The sequence below is a fragment of the Ovis canadensis genome, chromosome 5 (assembly GCF_042477335.2).
Source record: "Ovis canadensis isolate MfBH-ARS-UI-01 breed Bighorn chromosome 5, ARS-UI_OviCan_v2, whole genome shotgun sequence".
NCBI classification, from domain to species: Eukaryota; Metazoa; Chordata; class Mammalia; order Artiodactyla; family Bovidae; genus Ovis; species Ovis canadensis.
The window spans coordinates 33236892-33261248 of NC_091249.1; the positions used below are offsets into that span (position 1 = coordinate 33236892).

The following is a 24357-nucleotide window of genomic DNA, read 5'->3' on the forward strand; positions in this document are numbered from 1 at the left end:
TTCATGGCACTATCTGACTAAATCTACCCAGTTGATGAGGTTTGTAAACTGAGGCCCAGCTCAGAGAGTCTATATTTCAAAGTTGATGTCTATGGAAAGAAATTGCCTAGCACAGAGGGACTTGACTGGGACATTCCTGCTCCCCAAGACGATGTCTGGGGACATCTGTGGTTGTCATGACAGGGGAAGGAGCTCCTGGCATTGAGCGGTTGGGCCAGAGATGCTGGCCTGGGGGAATCCCACCGAGAGCTGCCCAGCCTCTGGTGTCTGGACTGGGGAGGGAGTCCAGTCCAGGTCCAACCATTCTCAGTAGGAGCAAAAACTGGCTCTTGGGGCAGGGAGGGGGCTAAAATTTTTTAAATCTTTTATTTAATAAAACACAGATATATAGACATAGATACAATATATAAATAGATACATAATACCCCTGTGCTATTAAAATTTCATGAGGTTCACTGATTAGGGAAAAATCTGTCTAAAAAGGCTTTTTGTGTGTGTTAAGTCACTTCAGTCTTGTCTAACTCTTTGTGACCCCATGAACTGTTGCCCGCCAGGCTCCTCTGTCCATGGGATTCTCCAGGCAAGAATACTGGAGTGGGCTGCCATGCCCTCCTCCAGGGGATCTTCCCGACCCAGGGATCAAACCCGCAGGTTCTTTACCACTAGTGCCACCTGGGAAGCCCAAAAAGACTCTTTAGGGGGAGGTAATAATGAAAGAAAAGTGTCCTGTACAATTTTAAAGGGCTGTCAAAAGAGAAAGAATATGCAACAGAAACCGGAAGTGACCTACGTGGTCTGGAGCATTTACTTTATTCAAAGTCTGCCAACTTCTGCTGTGTGTCCTCGCACAAGCGCCTGACATCCCTGAGCCTCCATCTCCTCACCATGAATCAGGGCTGAACTGCACTACGTGTACCTCTCTCCTTTGAGCACTTGGCAAATTGATAGCCAAGCACCTCTGGGTGCCACCTGCCTGGGGGAACACAGCAACAAACAAGATGAGGAAAATTCTCTGCCCTCATGGTTCTGATGTCCTAGTGGTGGAGTGCCAGGCAATCGACAAGGAGGCAGATTAACCAGGAGTATATAATTTCAGGCTGGGTCAGGTGCAAGGGAGGTCATTCAACCCAGAGATGAGAGTGGCAGCCCCTGGTGGGTGAAGGGCTGTGACTGGAGCTCCTGGAGGGTCATCAAGCCCACATCATGTGAAACGGTACATTCCAGTAATTAATACTTCATGAGTCATCCCTTTGGCTGTGTTGGGATGCATGTTTCACCGCCACTGACTCATCTAATCTTTGAAACTCTCCCAGGAGGGATGTGTGGTTATCACCCCCATTTTCCAGATGGGGAAACTGAGGCACAAAGCGAGGTGGCGCCATATGCAAACTCACACAACACCAGGTGACAGCAATGGGACCTGGGGTCAATGCCCAGACACCCTGAGGCCTCACATTTGGGTCCGGTGCTTTTGACTAGGAGGGATCCAGTGGGGGCCCTTGGAGGGGGGCTCGGTACCCCCTGACAGAACCCCTTCTTTGTTAGTAGTTTGGGGTGATTCCCCAGTGTTTGAACCCTGTTGTCTAACCAGATAAAGCCCCTAGCTGGGGGTCCCCTGATGCTCAGCTTTTGCCAAAGTTCCTTCTGTTACTATTTGTGGTGTTGGGACAGCTGGGGGCAGTAAGGAACAGCCATTTCACTTATGTCAACAAGCCCCTCATGGGACAAGAGCCCCCAGACCCTAATGTCCATGGGGGCAGATGCCCCAGACCCTGCTGCATGGGTCAAGGAAATTTCAGAGCACCCTCACCTCACTGAGCAGAGAGCTAAGGTGTAGAGTGAGAAGATAGGAGATGATGATGCTAAATAACAATAACAAAAGAGGGGCAACGACCAAGCACAGATGGCGTACCAAAGGCCAGGGGTCAGGCTGTGCATTTGACAGTCCTAGCACCCTGCAGCAATCCTTGACTGAGGCTGACAACCATACGTTACCCAGATAGGGCAAGTAAGTTACCCAAGGTCACACAGCAAGGAAAGCTGATGGGCCAACCCAGATTTATCTGCTCCTCTCTTAAAGAACCTATCCATAGAAAGCCATAATTTAAAAAGATACATGCACCTCAGTGTTCACAGTGGCACTATTTACAACAGCCAAACCACCGAAGTGTCCATAGACAGATGAATGGATAGACAATGCGGGGTATATACAAAACGCAATGCTATTTGGCCAAGAAAAGAATGAAATAAATGCCATGTGCAGCAACATGGCTGCACCTAGAGATTATCGCACTGAGTGAAGTCAGACACAGAAAGACAAATAGCAAATGATGTCACTTACATGCAGGATCTAATATAAAAGATGATATAAATGAACTTAATTTACAAAACAGAAACAGATTTTCAAAAATAAAATTATGGTCACCAAAGGAGAAATCGTGATGGGGAGGAATAAATTAGGAGTCTGGGATTAACATACACTGTGAGTGCGTATGTGCTAAGTCACTTCAGCCGTGTCTGACTCTTTGCGACCCTGTGGACCACAGCCCGCCAGGCTCCTCTGTCTATGGGATTCTCCAGGCAAGGATACTGGAGTGGGCTGCCATGCCCTCCTCCAGGGGATCTTCCCGACCCAGGGATCAAACCAGCATCTCTTGCTGCTACTGCTGCTAAGTCACTTCAGTCATGTCCAACTCTGTGCGACCCCACAGACACGGGCCCACTGTCTCTGGGATTCTCCAGGCAAGAACACTGGAGTGGGTTGCCATTTCCTTCTCCAATGCATGAAAGTGAAAAGCGAAAGTGAAGTCGCTCAGTCGTGCCCGACTCTTAGTGACCCCATGGACTGCAGCCTACCAGGATCCTCCGTCCATGGGATTTTCCAGGCAAGAGTACTGGAGTGGTGTGCCATTGCCTTCTCCGTAGCATCTCTTAGGTCTCCTGAATTGGCAGGTGGGTTCTTTACCACCAGCACCACCTGAAAAGGCTTAACTTATGCACAACTATATATAAAACAGATAAACAACAAGGACCTACTGAATAGCACAGGAAACTGTACTCAATATTCTGAAATAACCTATGTGGGAAATGAACCTGAAAATAACAGATACATGTAAATGTATAACTGAATCGCTTTGCTGTACCCTTGAAACTAATACAGCACTGTAAATCAACTATTCTCCAGTAACATTTATTTTTAGAAAGAGGGGGCCAGGGGAAACATCCTTGAATGTCTCATCGAATTTTATATCATGTCGATTGCTGGCTTTAAGACATTTGCCTGTTGACAAGCTTTCTCCTGACCTGCTGCTGTTCCCGGAGTCCCCCACTGCCCATCCCCAAAGACGTGATTTTCTGCAGCCCCACTCAGATCAGGTGTTCGATTTGGCACTTGGTGCTGCTCAGATTACATTCCAGACTGTGTGAGAAAAACGTAGACACCCCAGAGAAGTACCACAGAACCAAAATGCACGTTCTTGACCACTGAGCAGGGGACCTGGGGAGTGGGGCACCTACAGGTGTGCCTTGGGTGTCCACAGACTCCACCTGACCCTGGGGTTTGTAGTCAAAAAGCCTAAGCCTTGCTGTGGGCCTCTTGGGCAGCTGTGGGACTCCTCAGAGTCTTTCAGGCACCCTGGGGTCATGAAGAACAGGCTGTGGGGCCCAAACCTGTATGATCCTGGAGCATGTTTCAGAAGCGGGAGTCCTGGAGCCCTCCTGTGCTGGTGACCCAGCCCTGACACAAGTTGGCCTGTGATCTGGGTTGAGTCAGGCCTCTCTCCCTCTGAGCCTCAGTTTTCCCCATCTATCAAGTGGGGTTTCTCTGTTGCTGCCTTACTTTATATGGGTGCGAGGCTGAAATCAGAGGAGCCTCAGGAGGGGAGGGGTCCATCACAGTCTAAAGGATAAATACTGTTTGTGTGACAGCATATTTCCAAGCTCAGAAGTTACATGAACTTTGTCCCTCCTCTGCCCACAGCCCTCCAGGGCTCTCACCTCCCTTGGGGTAAAAGCCCGAGTCCTCCTTGTGGCTCACAGGCTCTGCACAACCTGTCCCATCCCCTCTCTCCCCTCCCCATCTGTTCTCCCCCTCGCTCACTCTGTTCCGGCCACATGGGCCTCCTGGCTGTTCCTCCAACATTGCCCTGCCCCAGGGCCTTTGCACCAGCTGTGTCCACTGCCTAGAACACTGTTCCCTCTGTATCTACGTGGCTCACATTCTCTCCTCTCTCTGGGACTTTCCTGAAAGGTTTCTATCCTGAGAGACACTCAAAGCTCTCCAGCACCATTCCCAAAGCGCAGCTAACCATGCTCATGCTAGGATAAGTGAGACTGGCCCTGGACAGACAGCGGACGTGTCTCAAGCGACACCCTGGCTTGGCCCAGCACCAGTTCTCTCGACTTCCCAGGTCTGCGGGGTGTTTGTCGGCAGCCGGAACGTCATCACCTCCCGTGGCCTTTCCTTCAAACAAACACATGATCACAGCAGCAACAGAAATGTAAACTGGATCCCATTGACAGCGTGTACAAACTGTTCTTTCCTGTCCGTGGCCATGAGCCCAAATTTGGTCTGTCCCAGCCTGTGACAAAGGCGCCGCCATGGCCTCCGGTCCAGCCCTTCCCGCCCTGGAGCACCCACCCCCTCTGTACCAAGCAACTCTCGCCATCCTGGTGGCTGAAACTCCAGCAGTTCCTAACTTGGCGATCCAGACACCGCCCCGCCATTCATCTCCCAGATGTTTACTGACCACCTATGCTTGTCGGGCACTGGAGAAGTGGCAGGGAGCCAAGGGAGGGGAGACAGACAGGAAGTGAGCCAACAGAAGGAGACTGAGATAATTTCACTGGTTCTAAGTTCCACTGAGGCAATAAAGCTGGGTCAGGGGACAGAGAATGGCTGGTGGGGGCAGAGGTGACTTTTAACCAAAAAGTCAGGAGAAAACTCTCTATAAACACGTAGGGAAGGGAAGGAACCAGCTTTGTGGAGAGCTGAGGGCAGATGGCACGGCAAGTGCAAAGGCCCTGGGGCAGGAACAAACATAGGATGTTTGAGGAACAGAGCACCTGGCCCAAACACGGTACATAAAGCCAGGAGACCTCAGGCCACTCAGGGCAGCAGCCCACCCCCCCATCCTGGGCCCTGTGGGAAGCTTCGATTTTGGTCACAAGGGTGATGCTTGGATCTACGTTACATTTTAAAATGTCTCTGGCTATGAGGATGTGGAGAAATTGGAACCCTTGTGCATTGCTGGTGGGAACATAAGATGGTGCAGCTGTGGTGGAAAACAGCTTGGTGCAGGTCCCTCCAAAAGCTAAACATAGAATCACCATGTGACCCACACCTATGTCTATACCCCAAAGAACTGAAAACAGGGCTCAAGCAGACACTTGCCCACCATGTTCACAGCAGCTACACTCAGAGAAGCCAAAAGACAGAAACACACCAAGAGTCCATCAAAGCACAAAGGATAAACAAATTGTGGTCCAGCCATGCAGTGGAATATTACTCAGCCTTAAAAAAGGAAGGAGGTTCTGGCACCTGCTACTATGTGGATGGACCTTGAAGATGTGATGCTTATGAGAGAAGCCAGACACAAAAGGACAAATACTGTCTGGTTCCACTCATACAAGGTCCTAGAGGAGTGAGATCCACATAGAGAGGAAGTAGATGGTGGGGCCAGGGGCTGGGGGAGGGGAAAGGAGTGAATGTTCAATGCGGACAGAGTTTCGGTTTTGGAAGATGAGAAGGTTCTGGAGATGATGGTGGGGATGGTTGCAGGACAGTATGAATGTGCTTGATGCCACTGAGCTATGCACTCATAAATGGTTAAGACAGTGAGTTTTATATCACATATATTTCACCATAATAAAGCAAACACACATTAAATCTGGCTGCTGAGTGATTTCTGCACTCTCAGCGGCTGGAAGTCCAGGGAGGAGGAAGGGTAGACAAGGATCCCAGTGGGCATAACAGCTTGGCCTAGGGTGTCAGCCAGGGGTGGACAGAGTGAATAAAGGGTCACACTTAATTCATCTTTTGGATGTAGAAAGGACAGGACTTGCTGAAACTATGATTATACCCATTTACACCTGGCAGGATATGGAAGAGCCTAGGGTTCCCGCTCAGGCCCCACAGTGCATCCGCTGGGCTAGCCTCCGCTGCCACAGAGAACTCGCACGCGGGCTTTCTCGTCCAACCTCAGCGGGCTTCCAAATGGAGCTGGCTCTGCCGGGCTGCCACGTCTGCCTCCCAGCACCGGCCAGCTAGAGAGAGAACCAAAGCCAGGCCCTGGAATTCCCAGCTCCTGGGTGTCACCGGTCACTTTTAAACATCGCCGGCCAAGGTTCAACTTTGTCCTGGAAGGCCTCGCTGGTCAGGCGACCCTGGCCCTCATCCTTTTCGTTCTTGCCATGGAAACTTCCCTGCCCCTCTTGCTCTCATGCCAACTCCAACCATCTCTCCAAGCCCGGATCTAACATCTCTTTTGGAACACCCTCCTTTCGTACTTTGTGCAACTTTTGTCTGAGTTCTCATCACACTGGACTGAGCCTGGGTCTTTTTTTAACTAAAAAAGTTTTTAAAATATATTCACTTGGCTGCGCTGGGTCTTAGCTGTGGCATTCAAACTATTAGTTGCAGCATGCAGGACCTAGTTCCCCAATCGGCTCAAACCCAGGCCCCTAGTGTTGGGAACATGGTGTCTTAAGACACTGGACCACCAGGGAATTCCCAAGTGTGGGTCTTTAAATGTATAAAAGTCCCAAGTCCTTCTTGTGGCCCACAAGGTTCTGCATGACCTGCCCCATCCCCTCCCTGCTCTCCTCTCCCCTCTCTCCCTTGTTCACTCTGCTCTAGCCAAATGGGGTCCTTCCTAGTTCTCCAACATGCCAGGCATGGTCCTGCCCCAGGGCCTTTGCACTGCCTGGAATGCCTTTCTTGCAAATGCCTGCTTGGCTCAGGAGACCTTTATTCAAGTTTCTGTTCAAGTGGGATTTCATGTCCACAGGATCTGGCCTTGATGCTCTGGAAGTTTGGGGGTTCACACCCGCCTGTCCCTCCTAAGAAATGTGATCATGGATTCCCAGGTATGTCCCATAATCTTACAACCTGCTTTGTGTTCCAAGCCTCCACCTGCCTCCCACATGAGTCTCTGTGCAAACCCAAGCATAAGGGGAAAGGTTGATTCTTTCACTCATGTATTAGCACCTACAGTATACCGGGCTCTGTCCTAGAGTCCAGGGACACAGCAATGTACCAAAGAGACACAAAGTTCTGCCCCATGAAGTTTGAGGTCAAGGTTTCCTCTAGGCCATCTCGAGGAAGGCCAGATCAGTCACAGCAGGAAGGCTTCAAGCTAAACTGAACCTGGACTTCCCTGGTGGCTCCCACGGTAAAGAATCTGCCTGCAATGCAGGGGACCTGTGTTTGACCCCTAGGTGGGGAAGATCCCCTGGAGAAGGAATGGCAACCCACTTCCATATCCTTGTCTGGGAAATCCCCTGGACAGAGAAGACTGGTGGGCTACAGTCCATGGGGCTGCAAACAGTTGGACTGGCTGAGTGACTAACAGACTGAACTTGGACTTTCCTGGCAGAGTAGCAGGAGGAAGGCCCAGAACCAAAATTACTCTGGGCTTCAAGGAATTCTAGTACAAATCCTGACTCTCCCTGGGGACACCCCGTCTTGCCCCTGCAGGCTCAGGACTGCAGAACCCCCAAGGCCAACCACCAGGAGAACTGGATGTCAGTCTCACCAATGCTGTGTGATCTCAGCAAAAGTACTTTCCCTCTCTGAGCCTCCACATCCTGATAGAGAGGCTCTAAACCACCCCCTGGTGGCCCTCCTACCAGGGATATTTGGATAAATCAAAGGGAAAAAAGGCAAGATGCTAGACATCCTCAGCCCTCAGGGGGAAATCTGGAAAAGGCGTCTGGTGGAAAGGGTGACCTCCCAGGCGCCGCCCCCCGCCCCCCCCCCACGGCCTCCCCGCCCCCCCCCCCCCCCCCCCCCCCGCCTTGTCCTTCCTGACCCGCCACGTTCCTCGAGTCTGGACCACACTTTCCATCTCCCTCTGCCCTGCTGCCGGCCGCCTGGGCCCCAGCCAACCTGCTTCGGAATCACTTTCAAAGAAAAGTTTCTTTTTTCTTCCCACCCGGCCCGGCTCTCGCCCCCGCCTGCAGCGCGGCCTGGCTGTGGGCCCCGCCGGGCACTCGTGGACACCTCGCCAGCGGGTCAGGACAGCGGCCGTCCACCACCCCCCGGCCGGCCACAGCGCCAGGCCCGGGAGGTGCTAACGCGTGGCTTTGGGCCGAACTTGGGGCATCCGGTGGGCTCTGGGGGGCTTTGGCACAGGCGGTTTGGGGGTGTCTGGCCCGAGAAGCTGGCAGGGAGGCCCCCGTAGGCCGCGGGGCCCACTCTGAGGCCTGCAGGCCGGGGCTCGTCCCACCCCGGCCGCTCTTGGCGGCCACGCCACCTATGACATCAGCGCTCTGGCGGCCATTTTGTCAGCGCTTCCTCCCGGCTTCCAGATGCTTCTCCGACCTAGGCGGCCATTTTGTGGGCGCGGGAGGAGTGGGATGGCTGGGCCTGGAGTCCGGGATCCCCTGGGGTGGGGGTGGGGGGCAGCCTCGGTGAGGGGTGCCAGGCCTCCTTTGCGGCCTCTGCGGGGTTAAAGGCTCTTGTGCCAGGAGGGCGGCGGCTGTGCCAGGCAGGGGTAGGAACCCGCCTGCTGCCACCCGGGGCCTGGTGCCCCCCGCCACTCTCTCGGCACAAACCAGACTCCGGGTGGCACCAAGGATGTGAAAAACAAGGTTAAAAATACCCACACGCGCAACCTCGGCACCCCCCCCCCCCCCCCCCGTCCCCTCCAATGTCAAATGTGTCAGCGCCACCCAGGGAGGGGGGCAGACTTAAAATAACTCGCTGTTTACATTTGGAGTGAATTCTTGGCTTCGCCCGCAGCCAAGCCAAGGCCTCGGCCTGCCTCCCTGGCAGCCCCGCCAGGGGTTGGGAGCTGTGGAGCCGCATGTGCCCAAGGGCTGAGTGCGCACGTGTGGCCGCGGGAGGGGACGCGGCCCCGGAAGCCGTGTGAGGCGGCGGAAGCCCAGAGCATACCCCCTGCCAAGGACGGGGTGGGGGCGCCCAGCCCCTCCCAGTTTCCCTTCTTTCTGAAGTTGGTCAGGCTTCGTGTCACCAACTCAGCAGCCCCAGGGAGGGGTGGGGGAGGTGTTTGGGGGAGGCCGGAGGCTGGCAGCCTGGGCCAGGGAGGCAGGCACCAAGGGGAGGCCTCTAGAACAGGGCAGATGCCCGCCCTGAGCTGTGTGCCCTTGGGCCAGCACTGCCCCTCTCTGAACTAAGACTGAGTGCTCTCCCCAGTGTTGCCTGGCGGGGAATCACACCCGGAGTGAATGGGGAGCCTGCTGACTACCTCAGTTTCCTTCTATGCAGAAAATAGATTTTGAGATGCAAGCCTTTCAGACTGCTGGGAGCCCCGTTTTCCAGAGGGGTCAGAGATGGGAAGGGGCTTGTCCCACGTCTCATGTCAGTAAGGACAATCAGATGGGAACTCAGTTAGTCTGGTTCTGGTGCCCACATTTGTAACCTGCTGCCTGAAATGCAGGAGGAGGTAGGAAACCCGAGGGCCAAGCCTGGCATCATAGTTGGTGGGGAGACTTTTCTTCCCTGGTCCTCCTGTGGCCTCTTTTCATGGAGCCTGGCATGCAATTGGTGCTTAAAAAGTGCTTACACATAGATGGCAGTCAACAGATGTTTGTAGACAAGTGAGTGTGATTATTCCTGCAGAGCCTGGCACATGGTAGGCACTCAATACAGGCCTATAGCATGAATAATTGGGATGATCCTGCTAGGGCCTGGTATACAACAGGTACAAAATAAATGCCTGTAGGACACGGGAACCCCCTGTTGGGAAAACAGGGATATTCACAGGGAAAGACCAGGTTTAGGAGTGTAGACTCCAACCAGTGGTGATACAGTGGATTTCCACAACAGGCTAGGGCAGGATACGAAATGTCATCCAAGCATTGCCCATCTCAGGCCCCCCTGGTCTTTTGAGGATCAGCGGAAATCCTCTTTTGCAAAGCCCACCCAACTGCTCCAGGCCTAGCTATCAAAGGCAGGACCTCAGGACAGGAGGATCCCCCCAAAATAACAGAAACTTGGCTTGGGGACCCAGGAAGGCTTTCTGTTAGAGGGGACATTGGAGCTGGGGCCTTGATGTCTGAGTAGGAGTTTGCCAGGTACAGAAGGGGCTTGTAATGACGGAGTATGAAATACATAGTCATACACTATAGAGACAGTGTATGAAAATAATGATAATCGTAACTGCCATTTATTGAGTCCTTATATGCCAGGAGCTGTATACAATCACAAGAGCTATGTACAGATTTACAGAGGGGCAGAAGAGGTCTCAGGGACGTCAAACAATTGGATCAAGTGCATGCAGCCAGGACTTGAACCCACGCAGAGATTTGGCCTTACCACCTGCTGCCTGAATGTGTCTGGGTCTGGCAGAGACTGGGCAGGCAGCACATGGTGGGTGTGTAGCAAAGACAGACAGCACTGTCTGTATGCGGTGGGCCAGACTGTCCAGCTCTAGACATTCTGCAGGGCAGAGGAGGACCCTATAGGCTTGCTTTCCCCAGAGAGAAAGGGATACAGTTTCTGGGAAGAGGGGCATGGCTCCTACTGCCTCTCCTTGGCCAGAATGGCCCCAGTGAACCCAGGAGCCTCCAGGAATCTCCTCAGTCAGCACCTAAGGGAAACTTGCAGGGTGGAGGCCAAAGACCCTCCATATGTCACCTCAGTACCCCAGGAGAAAGGCATCCAGACAGAATCTCAGGCTGGCCACATAAACCCTGCAGCCTCTACTTGGGTGTCCAGGTACTCCCACTGACCCCCACAGTGTGCCCATTTCATGGATCCAGAAACTGAGGCACTGGAGTGGCTTGGAGCCAGGCTATCTGTTTCAGGGGCAACTTCTTGCCCAACTGTGTGACTCCAGGTTAAGCCCCTGGTTCTCTCTGGGTCTGTTTTCCCACGTGGCACATGGGGCTGGGACAGCATAGTAACAGTCTAAACAGCTTTCTGTGTTGGCCTTTGACCAGGTGTCACAGGGGTTCTGTACTTCCCAGGTGGTTTAGAGGTAAAGAATCCACCTGCCAATGCAGGAGATGCAAGTTCAATTCCTGGGTCTGGAAGATCCCCTGGAGAAGGAAATGGCAACCCACTCTAGTATTCTTGCCTGGGAAATCCCACGGACAGAAGAGCCTGAAGGGCTACCATCTGTGGGGCCACATAGCTGACTATGACTGAGTGACTAACCATGCAACATGCCACAGGGGCTCCATAGCTGTGGTCTCATTTGCAGGACAAGATGGGCTCAGATAGAGGAGTCACCCAGTTGCCCAATGGCCCATCTCAATGAGTATCATGGGTTTCCTCATACCTGTCTCCCATGTCAGGCATGGGGGAGTGGTACTTTCTGCCTCCCACATTATTGCTACTGATCCCTGAATTGGTGCCTACTGTGTGCCAGTGCTCCTGGAACCCACAGAGCAGTTACAGGCGATCATTCCCATTTCACAGCCAAGGAAACTGAGGTGCCAGCCCAAGCCTACCAGGTGAGATCAGGAATAAAAAAACGGGAACAATGCACCCATGCAAACAGAACCCCCAGCTGGAGGCTGGGGGCCCCACAGTTGCCTGCCCACCCAGAGCCCTGCGGGCCACCTGGGGAACCACTGCCCTACCTCAGCTTGCCCGCAAACAATATCCTGACCCCAGGAGAGGGCCCTGGGTATGTCTGGGGGCCGACCTGCTCCCCCTTTTCCCTGCCTGGGTCCAGGCAGGAGGCAAGGGCACAGGAGGGCCAGCACCAGCCTTGGAAGGGGTCTCATGATCCAAGTGACCGTCCAAGTGAAGTGCATGGTCTTGCTCTGCCCAGACTGACCAATGCCACTGAATTCTCATGCTTCTGGAGTCCGCCTCTGCCTGGCTGGCCCCTGGCCATCCCTGGCCTGAGTGGGAACCCACCCTGTCTTCTCAACTCCCACCCTTGTCCTCCAAAGCCTGTTCTCCCCACAGTGGCCAGAGGGCGCCAGTGAGCACTGAGTCAGGCCCCATGCCTTCTCTGCCCACAGCCCTCCAGGGCTCCCACCTCCCCAGTGGTAAAAAACCAGTTCCCCTCCCTGCCCTCCCTTCCTCCCTGTCTCCCCCTCACTCAGTCTGCTCTGTCCACTCGGGCCTCCTGGCTGTTCCTCCAACCTGCCAGGTCCAGTCCTGCCCCAGGGCCTTTGCACTGGCTGTGCCCTTTGCTTAGGGTACCCTTCCCCCAGTTCTTTGCACAACTGGTTCCTCCTCACCCCTCAGGTCTCAGATCAAATATTAGGTCCTCAGACAGTCCCTCCCCAAATAGTCCATCACTCTGTGTTCCTTAACTTTATTTTTCTCGACAGCCCTCATCATGAACTTGTTCTCTGTCCGTCTCCCCCACCCGACTGGGAACCTCACCAGGGCTGGATTTCTGTCTGTCTTGTTCATGGTGGTGTCCCTAGGACCTGGAAAAGGGCTTGGCATACAGTAAGTACTTAATAAATATTTATCAACTACCAAGAAGTTGTACTGACTGAGCGCATGCATGCCCCATGCTATCTTAACCCTTCACACATCTGAACTCATTTCCCCTCGGCAACCCTGAAAGGCAGCGTGTTTTACAGATGGTGCTATGGAGGCCCAGAGAGGGCTGCCATTTTCCTGAGGTCATACAGCAAGCAGGTGGCAGGGCCAGCACCCCTGTTAAGACCCACTGCCTTACTTTGCTGACACCCCCTTGCCCAGATGGGGAAACTGAGGCTCAGGGACAGAAGGGACTAGCTGAGGGTCAGAAGCAGAGTGGGCTCTGTGCCTCCTGGGAAAGAACAGAGCGATGATGAGCAACATCAACAGCAGTAATAATAATGAAGGTGCACTCTAACGACAGAAACGATGAGAGCTGGTAAAGGCTCCCATCCATGGGTCGGTGCAGAGTCCTGAAGGGGAGACTTGGGGGACGCCAGCCCCTTTAAGAGCCTCCCCCTCCCCAGATGGGGCTGGCCCGGCCTCCCCTTATGTAAGCAGGCCAGCTGCCCTTGCATAACCCGGTTACATAAGGAAGCAGGGAACAGGCTTGTCCATCCGGCAGCAACCTGTCCCAGGCTGTCTGAGGGGCCGGCCTGGGGCATAGGAGCGCCGAGGCTGCCCAGAGCGGCCAGCGAGAGCAGCCCAATTGAAGGCCTTCTAGGTCGGCCCTTGTGTGGAGGATGTCCCAGACTCCCCCAGCCACAGCATCCCCTGGGCAGGAGAAGTGAACGATTTCCAGCCTGAAAGTGGACAGGAGCTATTCCCATTGCTCTGAAGGGGAACCAAGGCCCAGAGAAGGCAAGCGAGCAGCCTTCAGCTTCACAGCCCTGGGTGGAGGGTGGAGGTGGAAGGGCTGACTGACACCTGAGCCGCATAAACTCTCAGTGCCTCTGTAAAATGGGGCTGCAGACAGGACCTTTCTCAACAGGGCCTGGTGTGCAGCTGGCACTCAATAAATGCAGCCTGAAACTCAGCTGCAATTAAAACCCTTTTAATTCTGTTAACCAGCCTAACCCTTGCCTCATTTGACACTTGAGAAGTGGAGGTAACGAAGGAAGGTGAAGAGGTAACTGCCCAATCCCAAGGGCAGGGGAACACCATGAGGCTCAAGCAATGCCATGAGCACAGAGGAGCACCGACTGTGTATCAAACCCTGACCCAGATACCATTTCATCTGCCCAGCAGCCGAGAGAAGAGGAGGAATTTTTCCCAGATGAAACCCACACGCCACCAGGCACATGCAGCCGCCATCTGACCATGTGCGGCTGGGATGTCTGGATGCGATGCTGCCCGCCCCCACCCCCACGCATGCACTTCAGTTCCTCCATCTTTGGGAGGCTGGGGGGTGGGGCTTGGGAGTACAGCGGTGGCCCCCTCCTTTCCCCTTTCTCTGGGCACTGGCCCTTTAAGCCAGCAGGCTGCCAGGGCTTGTCCTGGAGTGACCCCAAGGGCCGGGTGTGGTCAGGAACAAGGGGCCCATTCAATTGCTGTTGCCGCCTCCGGGCAGCCCACAGGCTGGCCTGGGGTGGTGAGGGGTGGAGACTGGCCAGGACCGGGGGAGAGAGACCAGGGGGCTGAGATAGACAAAGAGACAGAGACCCAGACAGGGAGACTCCTGGCCTGGGCTGCATCTCCTGCCTCCCTGGTTCCACCACATCAAGGGTTTGAGGCCGGCCTACTCCCAGCCAGGTTGCAGCCCCAACTTGATCCAGCTGAGCCTGGCACCTGCTCACCAGCACCCAAACTCTCTAGGCCCAAAGGAGGGATCCTGGGACATTCTAAGGGAGGTCCCTGACACACCCCAAACAGCCCCTTCCTAGGGGACTTCTGTATTCCCTCATATCTGCCAGTGAAAGTGAAAAGTGAGTGTTAGTCGCTTAGTCATAACCAACTCTTTGTGACCACCTGTGGACTGTAGCCCGCCAGGCTCCTCTGTCCATGGGATTCTCCAGGCAAGAATACTGGAGTGGGTTGCCATGCCTTCCTGCAGGGGATCTGCCCGATCCAGAGAGCGAACCCAGGTCTCCTGCACTGCAGGCAGATTCTTTTCCACCTGGGTTCGAATCCTGACTCTACCATTTAGTTGTGTGGCCTCAGGTTGTTGTCTTAACCTCCCTGGGCCTCTATTTTCCCATGTGTGAAATGTGGTTCATGATGATCCCTACCTTTGTGGGATTACGGTGAAACAAAATGGTGTGAATAATCCCTGGTATGTACTGAGGATTTACTTCTTAGTAAGCCCTCAGTATGCCTGCAGTTCCCCCCCAAAATGCACCCCGACATCCCAGACACATACAGACAACCCCTTCCTCCTGCCAGAGGTCACCAGGGTCAATTACAGCTGCTGCCTTCCAGCGAGGACCTACTGTGTGCTCTGTTCCCCCGCAGCCTCTGGAAACACCCTGGGTTCCGTGTCCCCACACGTGATAAACAACAGACTTTTATTGCGGATTAAACAAAATCCCGACTTATTCCTGGGCCCCCTAGTCCCAGTTTCTCACAGTCCTGCTCCCAAATCTTTCCCCACCACAGGGCGCCCACTCAAGCAGGCAGCCCCTGCCTCAGGAAGTCTGGAAAAAGCCTTAAAAAATTTACCTGTCTCCCTCTGTAAGGGTCTTTTCTAGAATACTCAGCTCAGTCACTAGACATCTGAGGACAGGCTTACTCAACTCTGACCTGAACGTTCTGGATCCCTGCCAGAAAGAGAATTCTAGAACTGGCCCTGGATGTTCTAGAACCCAAGTTGAGAACATTTCAGAGCCTGTCCTTGGACATGAGAAAATCCCACAGGTGGAATTCTGGAAATTCTGGAATTCCCTGGGAGAATTCTAGAATTGTCAAAAGGTGAAGATCCCAGCATTGGTTGGCTGTTTGTTTTTAGTATTTATTTGGCTGCGCCAAGTCTTAGTTTGCAGCATGTGAGATCTAGCTCCCTGACCAGGGATCAAACCTGAGTCCCCCGCACTGGGAGCATGGCGTCTTAGCCACTGGACCACCAGGGAGGTCCTAAGATCCTAGCTGTGAAGGGTCTAAAACAGGCCTTGGGAACTCCAAAACTTGTCCTGTGGAGGATCTAGAACAGCCCCCCTGCCTCTCTTGAAACCTCTTTCCCACTTATAAGCCATTTACCCTGAAGTACCAGTGGTATTTGCTCAGTCATGACCAACTCTTTGCAATCCCAAGGACTCTAGCCCACGAGGCTCCTCTGTCCATGGGGATTCTCCAGGCAAGAATACTGGAGTGGATGGCCATTCCCTTCTCCAGGGAATCTTCCTAACCCAGGGATCGAACACAGACCTCCTGCAGAGCACCCTTGTCCCCCCATCCTGACGCCCACACAAGACAGCCTGGGACAGAAGGCGGGATAGAATGGACCTGAGGAAGGACCCTCTCTGGGCCTCAGTTTCCTGATGTGGACAAGAAACCCAGTGTTCCCACGCGCCCCCTCCCTTGTCCCTCACTGACTCTGACCATCTGTGACTTCCTGCCCACACCCAGCTGGAGGGAGAGGGGCTGGACTGGCAGCTGTCTGTGGAGGTGGGGGTGCCCGGAGATGTCCCTAGCTGCCCTCAGCCCCCCCTGGCTGGCCGGGCACAGGGCCAGAGTGGCAACTGCAGCCCCGCCACACTGGGGCGGCCGCCACAGGTGCAGGGAGATGCTTCCCGCTTTCTGCGGGCTCCACACCTCTCGAGTCCTCGGGAGCCTCAGCAGGTGTGGACGCGCAAGCTGGGCACCCGAGCAGCGGTGTCCGTGGGGGAGGGGCGATCTACTCAGGAAAGCGTTACTTGCTCAGTCCTGTCCGACTCTTTGCAACCCCATGGACTGCTGCCCGCCAGGCTCCTTTGTCCATGGGTTTCTCCAGGCAAGAACACTGGAGTGGGTAGCCATTCCCTTCTCCGGGAAAGAACTTAAAATTTCTGAGCACTTGTCATGCTGAGAGGTTCCTTTCTCAGAGATCACATCTTAACTTGAGTCACTGAACACTGGCCTCCACTCAGCCTGCAGATGAAGAAAGCAGAAGCCCAGAGATGGGCATTAACTTGCCCAAGGTTGCCCAGCTGGCCAGAGGGCAGAACTGGAGCTGGAAACACAGTAATGGTGATGATGATGATAAAGGTGGTGATGCTCAGTCGTGTCCGACACTTTTGTGACCCCACGTCCATGAGATTTTTCAGGCAAGAATACAGGAGTGGGTTGCCATTTCCTTCTCCAGAGTATTTTCCCCACCCAGGGATTGAACCTGGGTCTCTTGTATTGCAGGCAGATTTTTTACCAACTGAGCCACAAGGGAAGCCCTAATAGTAACTATGATTATATTACCATCACTGGTTTTATTTTTATAACTTATCATTGTATAATAATAGAGGATGTATTATTCATTATTACTATCATTTTTTTAATTTTGAAAATGAAGCCTAATTGAGTTACAAATTATCACTAACAACAAATAATTTTTTAAAATTGTGGTAGAATATCAGTCGGAGAAGGCAATGGCACCCCACTCCAGTACTCTTGCCTGGAAAATCCCATGGACAGAGGAGCCTGGTAGGCTGCAGTCCATGGGGTCGCTAAGAGTCAGACATGACTGAGCGACTTCACTTTCACTTTTCACTTTCATGCATTAGAGAAGGAAAAGGCAACCCACTCCAGTGTTCTTGCCTGGAGAATCCCAGGGACGGGGGAGCCTGGTGGGCTGCCATCTATGGGGTCGCACAGAGTCGGACACGACTGAAGCGACTTAGCAGAATATCAATAGCATAAAATTCACTTGGTGGCTCAGTGGTAAAGAATCTGCCTGCAATTCGAGAGACCCAGCTTTGATCCCAGGTTGAGAAGATCCCCTGGAGAAGGGAATGGCTACCCACTCCAGTATTCTAACCCGGAGAATTCCATGGACAGAGGAGCCTGGCGGGCTACAGTCCACAGGGTTGCAAAGAGTTGGACATGACTGAACAACTAACACCACCACTTCCATTGTTATTTTATTTATTTTTTGGCACGTGGGATCTTAGTTTCCCAGCCAGGGATTGAATCCATGCCCCTGGCATTGGAAGCACAGGGTCCTAACCACTGGAACCACCAGGGGAGGCCCCCAAATACACCACCTTAGCCATTTTTAAGTGCACAGTTCAGTGGCACTGGATACCTTCACACTGCCTTGCAACCACCCCCACCATCATCTCCAGAACTGCCTCATTTTCCCAAAGGAAAACTGTCCCCATTAACTGACCCCCACCCCCAGAGCCCCTGGCCCCACCATCTACTTCCTGTCTCTAGATCTGACTCCTCTAAGACCTCCTGTGAGTGGAACCAGACAGTGTGTCCTTTTGTGTCTGCTTCTCTCATTGAGCATCATGTTCTCAGGGTCCATCCACACTGTAACGTGGGTCAGGATCTCTTTCCTTTTAAAGGCACCAAATTATGTTTGAGCCTGGAGGAGGGCATGGCAACCCACTCCAGTATTCTTGCATGGGGAATCTCATGGACAGAGGAGCCTGGTGGGGTACAGTCCACCTGGTCGCAAAGAGTCAGACACCAGTGAAGTGACTTAGCACGTATGTTTGAGCACCTACTGTATGCCAGGCCCTCTCCTAGCACTCTTCATGCATTATCTCACTTAACCCCATATAGCCCAGCGAAGCAGGCACCATCTGTTTCACGCCCTTTTCAGAGGGAAGGCAACTGAGGCCCAGGGCAGTGATGTCACCTGCCCAAGGCTACATGGCACATGAGCGGTGGGATCTCAACCTGGGCCATCTGGCTATAGATGTCATCCCTACCTCTTCCTGATGCGAGGCTCCCACCTGCTGCATTAGCAGCATCCTTGGCACCGCTAACCAGGAGCCCAGAGGCCTCCCACCACCGCTATAAATACATCATCAGCTGGTGTCTGAACCTCACCCCTGGGCAGCCACCTCCCCTGCATGGACAGACAGCTGGTCCACCTGGCTTCCCTGCCCTGGGGGAGTCCAGGCTGCCAGGAGACCCTCACTCCACCTGTTTTATGCTATCTAGGGGTCACTGACTCCAATTGTCAATGCAGTGGACACAACACAGTTACTTTTTCCACTCTCTAGGTGGGAAAATGAAGGGTCAGAGAGAGGAGTACATCTCACACAGCCTGGAACAAGTGTGGACACAAATTGTGTCCATCATACAAGCCAATGGGTGCTCTCACATGCCCTCCTGTCCACATCCGTCCTGTCTCCCCTGGCACAGTGTCCTGGGCTGGAATGGAACAGGGGTTTGAAGAGATGGGGGACCCTCCCTCCGTCAAGGTCCAGCTTGCTTCTCTCCGTGGTCCCACAAGGCCCTACCTTCCTGGCTCAGCTCTCCTCCAACCTCAGAATAGAGAGGGCAGGGCTCTGCCCTAAGTCACACAGCAAGCCCAGGCAGAGCTGAAGCCGACCCAGGCTCCTTCAATCTTTTCTCCTGCCCTTTCTCCTGCCATCCGAGCCCAGGGTGCACTTTATGAGGATCCTGGCCCCCAGGCTGGGGCACGGTAGGCACTTCAGGAGGGTTCACCAATATTATATTCATTGGTTCACTATGTATTCTGGGCCAGCTCTCTTCATCATCTGTACAACTGGAAGGGTGTGGGTTCCATTCAGTAACCCCAAAAGCAGTTTTCAGTTTTTTCCTTTAGTGGTTTTGAGGACTCAGGATCTGTGGGTTCTAATTCTGCTCTACTTCTTAGGAGCTGTGTGACCCTAGACAAGTGACTGACCATCTCTGGGCCTGTTTTCTTACTGAAACACGGGAGTAGGTAATAGTTGCTGCCTCCCTGGGTGGTGAAAGTGAAAGTGTTAGTCGCTCAGTCGTGTTAACTCTTTGCAACTCCATGGACTGTAGCCCACCAGTCTCCTCTGTCCGTGGAATTCTCCAGGCAAGAATATTGGAATAGGTTGCCATGCTCTCCTCCAGGGGATCTTCCTGACCCACGGATTGAACTTGGGTCTCCTGCATTGCAGGCAGATTCTTTACCATCTGAGCCACCAGGATGGTCTCCCTGGGTGGTGGAGAGAATTAAACCAGATGTGGGGCAGGCTCAGCATCGGGTACGCAATACATGTCTGCTGTTACTATCATCTGTTGTTATGATTGCTTCCCAGGTTCATCCAAGAGGGGGTGGGAACCCCTCCCCCCTCGATCCTTCTGCCCCCTTCCTGGGCACCCTGGGCAGCCCCTTGAGCAGCTGTGAGCTTCCCAAGCAGGCCCCTGCCCACAGTGCCGTTCCAGGAGGTTGGCACCGAACAAGGCGGGAACAGGAGGCGGGAACGGGAGGCCAGCCCACGGCGGCGTCAGCAGATGGGCACCATCTGGGCTGGCGGCTCAGGGCGGGCTGGCAGCTGCCGGAGCGGGCGGGCCTGGCAGCCCCTCCCCCACCCGCCCTGGCATGGTGCCCGCCCGCCTCAGGTTTCTCAGGCCGCCAGAGGGGGTGGGGAGGCCTGGCTGGGCTCTGGGGCTGGGCAGACAGCTTCTCTCTCTGGGCCCTGCTTCCTCCGGGCTCCTTCCCAAACAAGAGGCCGGGGAAGAGGCCGGCCTTCCCACTGCCAGGCAGCGGTCCTGGGCCCCACCCTCCAGCCCTTGTGCTTGGGACCATTCCAGCCCCAGGGCCTTTGCACTGGCTATGCCCCCCCAGTGGCCTGGCACACTCTCACTCAAATCTCTCTGTGGCCCAACCAGAGTACCCGCCATGCCTCTCCACACCCCTCCCTGTCCTTAGCTTTTTATTAATTTAACTGAGAATTGTCAGCTTCCCCATCTCCTGCTCAATGGCACATCCACCCACAAAGGGCATGCCAGGAGCAAGCAGCCCCAATGTCCCAAGGCAGAGCTCATGTCACTCCCCTCATCAGGGTCCCCCAGCTGTCCCCTAGGCCACCCTCAGGGCACACACGGAGTCCATTCCTGGAATCAGGGCCCCGTGTCTGCAACAACACCAGATGGATGCCCGAGGCAGCCAAGTTTGGCCCAAGGTGGTGCCCTGGGCTCTGAGGAGCCTGGCAGCCCCAGCGCTAAAGGGATCTTCTCCCGGCTTGTCCCCACTCTTCTATCCTCCAAAATAAACCTGGGGAGGGAGGCCTGGGATTCCTCCTTGGGGTGGGGCCCCAGCAATCCATCTGACAGCCCCAGGGAGAAACAGAGGCTGTGGGGGTAGGGGGAGCCAAGCCTCATCCCCAGGTCTGGGGACAGGGGACGGCCGAGTGTGTGGGTCTCCGCGTGTTTCTTCCTGTCTCTGGGTCCCCCTGTGTCTCTGAGTCTCTCTCACTGTCATTCTGTTGGCCCCGAGGCCCCACATCTGACACCCGAGGTGGTACCTCCTTCCAGCTGAACGGCAGTTGCCCATCTCAACATCCTGCCTGTGACCTGTCCCAGAAGTCAAGCAAGGCCTGCTTTCCCCACTCCCCATCAACCCCATGGCCTCCCAGCAGGGCTGGTTTGAGTGGCCACTGTGCTCTGACCTTGGCCCAGACACCCTGTAGCCCTGAGACCCACAAGGGGAGAGGAGAGAAGAGGTGGCCAGTTCTCTCTGCCATCAGATGACTGCTTGGCTAAGAACAGAGATGTAACTCTGGCCTAGATGGGGATGGGGGTCCTGCGATGAGATGTAACTCTGGCCCAGATGAGGATGGGGGTCCTGCGATGGAAGTCAGGGAGCTGGGGCTCAGCAGGGGGTTCTGGGGGGCAGCCTCAGCTTGGGAATCCTGGAGGAAGCTCTGGTTACTAGGAGCTTAGAACACAGACCCAGCCCAGGGGTGGCCAAGCCACACAGACTGGACACCCACATCCTACACTGCAACTTACCTCCATCCCCTTCTGCCACTAAGCATGGAGGGCTAGCAGGGGTGCCTCAGTCGTGTCCGACTCCTCGTGACCCCATGGACTGTACCCCATCAGGCTCCTCTGTCCATGGGAATTCTCCAGGCATGAATACTGGAGTGGATTGCCATACCCTCCTCCAGGGGATCTTCCCAGCTCAGGGATCGAACTCAGGTCTCCCACATTTCAGGCAGATTTTTACTGTCTGAGCTACCAGGGAAGCCCAAGAATACTGGAGTGGGTGGCCTAACCCTTCTCCAGGGGATCTTCCCAACCCAGGAATCAAACCTGGGTCTCTTGCATTGCTGGCTAATTCTTTACCAGCTGAGCTACCAGGGAAGCCCCAGGAACAGAAGTTGCCCATGTCCAAACCCTAATTCTGCCCTTTTCTAACTGTGACCTTGGGCAGCGCAGGTAACGTCTTCCAGGGTACTTTTTAGTTTCCTTCTTTTGAGGCTTCCGTTTCCTCATCTGTACAATGGATATGATTCCTGCCTCACAGGCTTGCCATGAGAATGGAAAATAACTGCTAAGTCCTCAGAAAAATTGCTTGACAGAAAGAAAGTGGCACTGGGAGATGGGGTTTTGAAGCATAAGTATGAGTTTTCCAGATGGGAATGACATCCACAGCAGAGGGAACCATATGGGCAAAGGCATGGAGGTGGGAAATTATAACCTTAGTAAGGATGATAATAATAATGGTCCAAGAAAAAAAATAACGGCCCACAAAGTCCTATCCTTGTGTTGGGTACTTCTCTCCATGACCCCACAGGGGTTATTTGTCGAACACTTTTATCATAAGAATCCAACATTCCAACAGCTATTTTTGATCGGCTCATTTTAAAGACAAGGAAAGCAGGCGCAGAGAGATTCAGTGACTTGTTTTGGGTAACTCAGCTGCCAGGCAGGCAGGCAGGAGGCTGAGCTGGGGTTGGGCTCCCTGCCCAGCCCTCAAACCCGACCCTCACTCCCAGCTGGGTCAGCTGGGGCGTGTTTGAGCGGCGGTCCCCTGGGATGATGGAGCTGGCTAGAAGCAGGAGAGGGTGCAGCCTTGACCTTCCCCAGCCCTCATGTGAGGAGGTTGGAAGAGGTTGACCAGATAGGTAGCAAAAGCATGGCCGAGGGACACGAAGGTGTCTGTGGAGGCCTGGAGGCCCCGCCTGCCTGCTGAGCTGAGGGGGGAGGGGGTCGATGGGGGAGGGGAGCCGCCCGGAGATTGTGCTGACGCCGGCAGAAAACTTGCTTCAAAATTTTATCAGCTCAGCGCGGAGGAGGTGGGGGTGGGGCCGGGCGCGGAGGATGGATGTGGTGGGAGAGACTGGGACCTGCATGGTAATGAATGCTGCAGCCCCCAGGCTGCCCGTGCCCTCCCCTCCTCCCACCAGGCCGCAACAGCCACCTTGTCTACCCCTCTGCTTCTGGCCCCGTCGAATTCCGGTGGGGGGTGAGGGATGGGGCGGATGGGGTCAAGGTCAAGGAATCAAGGTCAAGACTGGGAACTCTGGCCTGGCTGTCCCTCCCACACACCATGGTGACCAGGAAACCTCATAGAAGGCTCACAGCACCGCTAGGAGTTGGCATGGTTGTTCCTCCCACTGTACAGAGGAGGAAACTGAGTTACAGGACAGAGCTAGGTCTAGAGCCACACAGCCGGCACACGACACACGGCAGGGCTACGATCAGAAGCTGGGCGGTCCTGCCTGGAGTCCCCGATTCTCATTGCCCCTTCTCCCCTCCTCCCAAGTCCTCCCCAGTCATTTCTGGTTGTGTGATCAAGTGGGTTCCTGTGGGGCTACCGGTGGTGGGACTGGGTCTCCAAGACAAGTGCACCCACCTGACACGCTCAGGCAGCCCAGGTGTGTGCAGGTTCATGCCCACAAGGGTACCAGGCTCAGCTTGGGTGGGAACAGCAGGGCACGGGACTTGTACCAGTTAGGTTCCCCAGGGCACACCTGATTCCATCCACATGAAGACAGTCACAGCTGCCACCCGCCACACAGCAGACCAGAGTTCAACACGCTACACACACCATCTCCGAGAATCTCCCCAGGTCCAATCCAGGTAAGAACCTGGATAACCTCCATGTGACAGCTCCACTGGCCACACCACCAGGAAGCAGTGGGTCAGTGAAGCCCACTGTCCGCGCAACCAGGCCCTGCCCACGACCACCAGGACCTGTTGACATTCAGGACTGGGCCACCTGTCCAGCCTCTGCACCTCTGCCCAGGCTGTTGACCCCCTGGGAGAGCCCCATGCTCGTCACTGCCCAGTCATCCTGCAGAGCTCAGCTCAGGGGAGCCTCCTTCTCCAGGAAGCTGTCCTGGATTTCTCCATCCTCACAAACCCCACTGGTCTCCATGTGGACCATTTGACCACAGAGCCAGCAAACACCAGAAACACCCAGCTATAAGGGCAGGAGTAGGGAACCCTGACGACCAGAGATTGATGACATAGCTCAAGTCACACGGTGCCCCAGCTTCCCACTTGGCATCAACATGACACCTGTCAGGACTCTGGGAATCGATCAACCAGCATTCAGTGTGCCACCCAGCACCCTTCCAGCTTCCCCAGGAAGGATAAGGCTGTTCCTCTCCCACCTGTCAGTGGCCCATCCTCACCCCTGTTGCCAACAGACCTTCTGGGACAGCATCTCATTTCCTGTGACCTGCCAACCCCCTTGGACATCAAGGTCCGATGTCCTCCCTTCAGACCCCCAGGACACACCTGCCCCCTATCCCACTCTCCCCGTGAACCGGCTCTCTTTCCCTTACACTTCACAAGGCATGTGCCTCCTCCCTCTCATACACCTGCCTCCTCCCTTTGACTTGAAGAAGGCCCCCCTCCTTGCTCAAACCTTGCGAGACTCGCCTCCCTCCTTGGACCTCTCATAGGTCAGC

General features: G+C 54.5%; 1 protein-coding gene across 6 annotated transcripts in view; it reads right to left on the bottom strand.

The window, feature by feature from the left end:
* NFIC (nuclear factor I C) overlaps nt 1-24357 on the bottom strand; it is a 70301-nt gene that overhangs the window by 28049 nt on the left and 17895 nt on the right. The window lies entirely within an intron of this gene.